Below are 7,250 nucleotides of genomic sequence, written 5' to 3' on the forward strand. Positions count from 1 at the left end.
AGTCAAGTGATTTCCTGCCCATAGCAACCCTAATTACAGCAGCAGCAGCAAACAAATGGAGGAGACTCCCCACCTTTCTCTCCAGGAGTCACTAGTGGATTCGAACCACCAGAGATGCATAGCATGTGGCGTAGCAGTGCATCTGTCTTCAAAAGACACCACCAGAGCTACACCCCCGAGTTACCTTGGGCCAGGAAAAGGACACAGGACAATGGAACTTCAATTCCTCAAGAATTTCCACTGACATGGTAATTTCATTCTGGAAGGCAGTGTGGCTCTTCCGCAAACAGCTGAACAAAGATATTCCGTATGACCCAGCTACTCCACTACTTGGAATAGACCCTGAGAATATGAGAACTGAGGCACAAACTGAGATCTGTACACTAAGGTTCACAGCAGCATTATTCACCATTGAAAGAACATGGAAGCAGCCCAAATGTCCAACCACAAAAGAATGGATTGAGAAATTATAGTACATTCACACAATGGAATACTATGCAGCACACAGGAGCAATAACTTTGTAAATTATTACCTATCTTGAGAGGGACTGGAAAGCATTATGCTGAGTGAACTAACTCAGTCCCACAAGGATAAATATTGTATAAAACCATTATCGTAGAATGAGTATAAGGATCCAGGAAGGTGGGAGAGGCTGGAAGCAGAGGGATGAGGATGTGCAGGGGGAAGGGGAGATTAATCATTGGGTTGTACAATTTGATGGGGAGGGGGAGTGAAGGAAATTGAAAGAATTTGTTCTTGAAAACAATTTATTAGAATTTTGTAAATAAACTAGTAAAAATTAAAAAAAAATACCACTGCATCTTAGACACGTTGGCACTGGAACCTGTTCTATTAGGTAACCATACGGTTAAACTGTGAAGCTCTGTGGAATGCATTCACGAAGGATGTGGACTCAGAGCCAAACAGGAAGGTCGACAGAAATGAATGAGGACGTGACACACTAGGGGGATGCAGTGGGAGTTCCTAGGACATGAGCAACCCACGTGCTGTTTGTAATGTCATCCTCAGCCGAATTGTCACCACTGTAAATATGTTTACAAATCCTGTTGGTATCCCTTTATAAAGTAGCTTCGGTGCTGCCGTCCATAGTGTGCTAGGCTGCCATCTAAGAAGGCGGCTGGGTCTCTGTTGATGTTGTTGTTGTTGTTGTTTACCATCGAGTTAAGACTGACCCACAGCTGACCCCGTAGTGGGTTTTCAGAAGCCGTCAATCACACAGGAGGAGACTGCCCATCCTCCTGTGGAGCAGCTGGGGGATTCAAACCACATGCCTTTGGGACTGCAGTGCAGTTTCTTACCACTACGCCACCAGAGGTTCCAGTTGTTGTGTTTTTATTTTTATTTTATTATTTTTGTGTGAGTGTACCGTCAAAGCAGATCTGACTGGTACAGGAGGAGATTGTCCCTCCTTCCCCGGCAGAGCCTCTGGTGGATTCGAACCGTGCACCTCTGGGATTGTAGTTGCAGCTCCTTACCACTAGGCCACCAGAGCTCCCCTAGAGCTTCCAGTTGTTGTCAGGTGCAATAAAGCCGACTAGGCCTCATAGCAGCCCCATGAAGAGAGGATCTTCACCTATCCAGAGTCCTCCTCTTGTCTTAGCCATACTCAAGCCCACCATTACAGTCACTGTGTCGATCACTCTCATTGAGGGGCGTCCCCTCCTTTGTCGGTCCTCTATCCTCCCAAGTGTGACATTCTCTTCCAAGTATTGGCCCCTCCTAACGCCATGCCCCACATATGTGAGATGCAGTTCACTATTGTTCCCTCCTCTGGCTGTATCTTCGCTAAGACATACTTACTTACATGTTTGTCCTTTGGCAATCCGTGGGATATTCACTCTTCTCCAACTGCAAAACTCAAAGGCATCAATCAGTTCTTCTGTCATCCTTATTCATTATCCCACATTGAGCTGCATAACAAGTAATTTTAAAAAAGATTAGGGTTTGGATCAGCATCTTAATCTTCAAGCAGACATCATTGATCTTCTTTTGATCATCGATCTTTGAGCACTTTGGAGAGGGCCCTGACAGCAGACGTTCCCAATGCAATACATCCTTTGATTTCTCTACAAACTCTCTTATAAATGTACAGAAATGATGCTAATTATAGAACAAAGTTCAGGTCTTTAGTGCAAAGCTTACTCTGAGTCAGATTCGACTTGACAAAACTTAACCACTGCTAAATGAGACTAGTGCTGTTCTATCTGGAGGAACACTCTTCCACTTTGCACATCACTCTTTGTCAATGTGCTGTATGAGGTGACCTGGGTTTGCTGTGATGCTGAACCTTGTGCCATGGGAATACCAAATACCAGAATGGTTTCCCCATTGTGGACAGTCTTTGGTGGAGCTTCCAGCTGTAAAACAGGTTGGGAGCAGAAGTGACATCCACTTCCTAAATCACATGCCTCTGGAAACTCTATGAACTTGAAGAAACAATAATAGCTATGGAAAGGCATTCAGCCTTCTGTTCATAGAGTGGAGGCGCTCAGTTGACTTCGACTCGACGGCAATCAACAATGGTGTTGATTGTGGATCTGAGCAAGAGGAAATTATAGACAACGTCTATCTCTTGTCCAACTACCACTATGTCATTGCCTATTCGTCCAGTGGTAAGGATTTGGTTTTCCTGATGTTGAGAAATAACCTGTACCCAAGGCTGTACTCTCTGCAGCAAGCGTTAGCCTCTTGGCATCCACCAGCTGCTCCTAAAGAAAAAGACAGCCTCCTCCCATTAAGATATACAGCTGCAGAACCCCGGGGAGACCCACAATGTGTCAGAATTCATGTGACAGCAAAGCATTTGGGGTTTGAGTGGGATAGCGCAGTGGTAACTGTCCGTGTTTAAAGCACTCTACAGACCCATGGCCAACCCTCGAGAGGGTTTTCAGAGGCTGTAAATCACACAGGAGACTGCTCCTCTTTCTCCCTCGGATCAAAAGTTTGGCTGTTAGTTTAAATCTACCAACTGCAGATAGACGTTTCCAGCGCAGGAGAAAGAGAAAGATGGGAAGTTTGCTCTTAAAGCTTTAACTCACCTCTAATTTATTGTCAATGAGGCAGAAATAGCTGGGAGACCTGTCTTATGTCGCTGTAAGTCAGCACCTGGCCCACAACAGCAGGTGTGCACATTACTGTGAAGATCCTCTTGGACTCTGAAAAAAACCCTGAAATTATGAACCAATTATGTTCCAGGACCTTATTATTGTGAACCAATTATGTTCCAGGGAACTCCATTATCCTAAAAAGAAGAAAGGGCTGAGGGCAAAAGTCTAGGGCTCCTCGAAGTAACACAGAACAAAGTAGCATGGAACCTCAGGGGAACAAGAAGGGAAAAAAATGGTACAGACACATGAGGAGCATTGGTGGCCTAGCGGTAAGGAGCTGTGATACCAACCCAAAGACTCATGGTTTGAATCCACCAGCAGCTCTGCAGGAGAAAAATGGGCAATTTCTTCCCATGTGATTTAATGTCTCTGGAACCTTCTGGAGGGTCAACAATGAGTTGACAACAAAAAAATAGGCATCTACACAGATACTGCCTCGAAAAGTTGGCATACCAACTGAAGTGCAACTGGCAAAGATGAGCCGGGTAATGGTGTTCTGGTGGAGAGACTAGAGCAAGCCAAGATGCCAAGAAGAGAAAATGCAGGTCACAAAAGCCTTCGGGTGAGCACAGAGGAGGACAGTCTCGGTAGAGCACAAAACAAAGGTTTGAGAGAACGAGAGAGAGGTAGAGAAAAAGAATGCAAGAAGGTGGCTTGGGAGTAGAGTTAGAATATCTAGCATCAGGATGGATGGTGAAGAGGTTGAGATTGTTAACAACTTTAGTTTGCTCGGCTCCACAGTCAACACACTTGGCACCAGAAGCCAGGAAATCAAAAGACGTATTGAGATGGGAAAGTCTGCTGTTACGGACCTTTCCAGGGTACTGAAGAGCAATGGTGTCACTCTGGAGACTAAGGTGCGTCTGATACAGGCTATGGTCTTTGCTCTCACTTGTTATGCATCAGAGAGTTGGACAATGACTAGGGAGGATACAAGGAGAATTGATGCCTTTGAGCTGTGGTGCTGGAGAAGAGTATTGAATGCACCATGGACTTCCAAGAAAACAAATAGATTCATCCTAGAGAGGGTTAAACCAGGCTGCTCCTTGGAGGCAAGGATTCTGGGGCTTCGTCCGACATACTTTGGACATGTTGTAAGGAGGGAGAGGTCCTTGCAGAGGGACATCATGTTTGGGAGGGTGGAGGGACAGCGCAAGAGGGGAAGGCCCTCTCTCTATGAGGTGGATTGATTCAGTGACTGGGGTAATCGGGATGGGTATGTCAGAGACAGTGCAATTGGCACAGGATAGAGCAGGGTTTAGGGCTGTTGTACATAAGGTCGCTATGAATCACAAGCGACTCGATGGCACATAACAACAGTGCGATGCCCCTGACATTTTTTTGAAGAGAGGAGTGGCGAAAATGTAAAGAATGGATTAAAATATCAACTTGGTGTCCATCCAGCCAACTCTGGATCATTGGAAACCTGGGTGGCAAATCAAAACTGCCTATGGGTTAGAAGAAACTGTTTATGGGATTGATTAATCACTAGCACTTTACTCCTGGTGGAGGATTCAAACCTCTGACCTTTCCATTGGAAGGCACGAGTTTAACCACAGCCCTGCAAGGGCTTGTCAAATGGGCAAGCATGTGCATTGATTCCAATTTCTTGGAATCTCATCACAGCCCAGGCTGTGGGATTACAGCTCTGATGCTAAGATTACAGCATTTTTTTTAAATAAAAATTTTATTTTAATTGTCATTTTAACAAAAGTTTACAGAAAAGTTAGATTTTCATTCATTCATTGTTTCACATTTTACTTCCCTCCCTCCGTTCTCCCTCCCCAAGTTGACTTTTTTCTTTTCATTAGTTTATTTACAAACTTCTAATACAAATTCTAACAAATTCTTTCCATTTCCTTCACCCCACCATCCATCAGATTGTAGAACCCAATGATTAATCCCCTCCTTCCCCCCCTTCCCCGCACATCCACATCACTCAACATTACAGGGGTTTTTAAAATACAATAAACGCAATCTCATGGCCATTAAGTCTGAACCAAGTTACGTTTGACCTCCCAGTGCAGCGTTTTTGGAGCCGAGACTGTCTACCTTTCTCTCCCAGAGCTCCTGGCGGGTTCTAACTGCCTGTCAGGCACCACCTTCAGGTTAACTGCACGATTCTCCACGGATGACACCACCAGCGCCCCCGATGGACATACAACGGACAACCGTTTATGAAGGTGAGAAAGGAAACTTGACGATGATCCTCAAATTTCAAGTCTGGGAACCTGAAAAGTTGTTCATTCTGATGACAAAGCACAAACAGATTTGAAGCAGAACAACTCTGGCTTTGGGCATGCTGTTGACATGCCAAAAGTGACGTGACATTTCCCATTTCCTGGCTCTTCCTAGGATTGTCCAAGAAGTATTACCATGACTAATGCATCATATTGGAACCACCCCTGGGGATAAAGTGCCACAGATACCATTTAGGTATGATACATTATGTTCTCCTGTTAAGTAATCAGGTGGTTGATCTGAAAGACTGGTCGGATAAGGTTCAAATCATTTTTGTTGTGTAATGTTGACTGAGTACTCATAGGATACTTTATCCCAGCTACCTGTCAAAGACATTATGTCCTCCCAATAAGCTAGAAACTGAAAAATAGTCCTCATTCTGAGGGGTGGGGGAAATCTCTAGAGCAGTCTTTTACCCAATCACTAAAAGATTTGTTTGGTTTCAAATGTCTCATGGAGACTATTGTGTAAAATTTTACCAAAGAAGCTTGTCTTCAGGAGGTCAACTGTCGAGGTCTTGGGCTGGCTTTCCATGGACTATTTAAGAACTCAAGTTCTAAGGAGCTCTGGTGGCCTAGTGGCAAGAAACTGCACTGCAATCCCAGAGGTTTGTGGTTCAAATCCACCAGATGCTCTGCTGGAGAAGGAGGGGCAATCTCCTCCTGTATCAGTCAGATCTAATTTGACAGTACACACACACACACATACACACACACATACAATAATAATAATTTAAAAACCCAAACAACTCAAGTTCTGAAGGCAGACAGTCTGGTGGAAGAGTTGCATCACAAACTAGACATTGACCTTGGCCAAGTTGCTCAATCTCTGTGCCTCACATCCGTCACACCTGCACAACAGGTAGGCCTCATTTACTCATTCCATACGCATGCCCCAAGACACATGGATGCCAGGCACAGGCCTGGCTGGACACCAGCACTGCAGGGGTGGATGCTGTTAGGTCTTCTCACTGGACGTTTAGGCCATGGACTCAAGGAATGGATCAGAGAAAGAAAAAAAAGCTAAAGCAGCTTTATTAAGGGGACTCCCCAGCAGGATTCCTTGGTCTGGAGAGACAGACCAGGGGGAAAACATGCCCTTATGTGGACTGCTGTTGTTGTTGTTTGGTGCCGTCGAGTTGTAGACGACTCATTGTGACCCTATGAACGAACAGCCTGAGCACTGTTCATACATAGAGTTTCCGGAGGCAAGCCATTTCGGAAGTGGATGCAGCTCTTGCTTCCAGCTACAGTGGACTAGGGCAGGTTTTTATAGTAAGGTTCTTTAGGGAGGGACATTCCATTGTGGTTTAGCCTGGTGGGTGGTCTTCTAGAGAGGGTAGGGAGGGACATTCCATTGTAGTTTAGTCAGATGGGCAAGGCTGTTTACTCTCTTTGTTGACGTGTTGATATTCCTTGAAATTTTCTTTCTCCTTTTGACGTTGGTCCTGACCTCACAGATGCCACTTCAGGATAACTGTCGTAGAAGTAGGGAGGCAAACGAGAAAGAAGTGAGTTTCAAAATGAAAACCTAACAGTCTAAGAATGAAACGAGTAGTTCTTGGAAAGCATTTGGAATGGGGGCCACCGGGGTGGGAAGTTCCTCAGCCTGGCTGTACAGGGCTGAACTGTGGCAGGGTGAAGGAATGGGATGTGAGCAAAGAGTCACAGAGGACATGTGGCCACACACAGGGCTGGGATAAACAAGTTCATCTCTTTGAGTCTTCTCCTACATCATAATAGATAGAGAAAAGATTAAGACTTCATGTTACATGCACACCCATGTTTATCGCAGCTTTGTTCACAATAGCAAGGAGTTGGAAACAACCTAAGTGCCCATCAACAAATGAATGGATAGAGAAGCTGTGGTATATTCACACA

This window comes from Elephantulus edwardii, unplaced genomic scaffold (genome assembly GCF_000299155.1).
Source record: "Elephantulus edwardii isolate Elephantulus edwardi_28Jun2011 unplaced genomic scaffold, EleEdw1.0 scaffold00027, whole genome shotgun sequence".
In the NCBI taxonomy this organism is placed as follows: domain Eukaryota; kingdom Metazoa; phylum Chordata; class Mammalia; order Macroscelidea; family Macroscelididae; genus Elephantulus; species Elephantulus edwardii.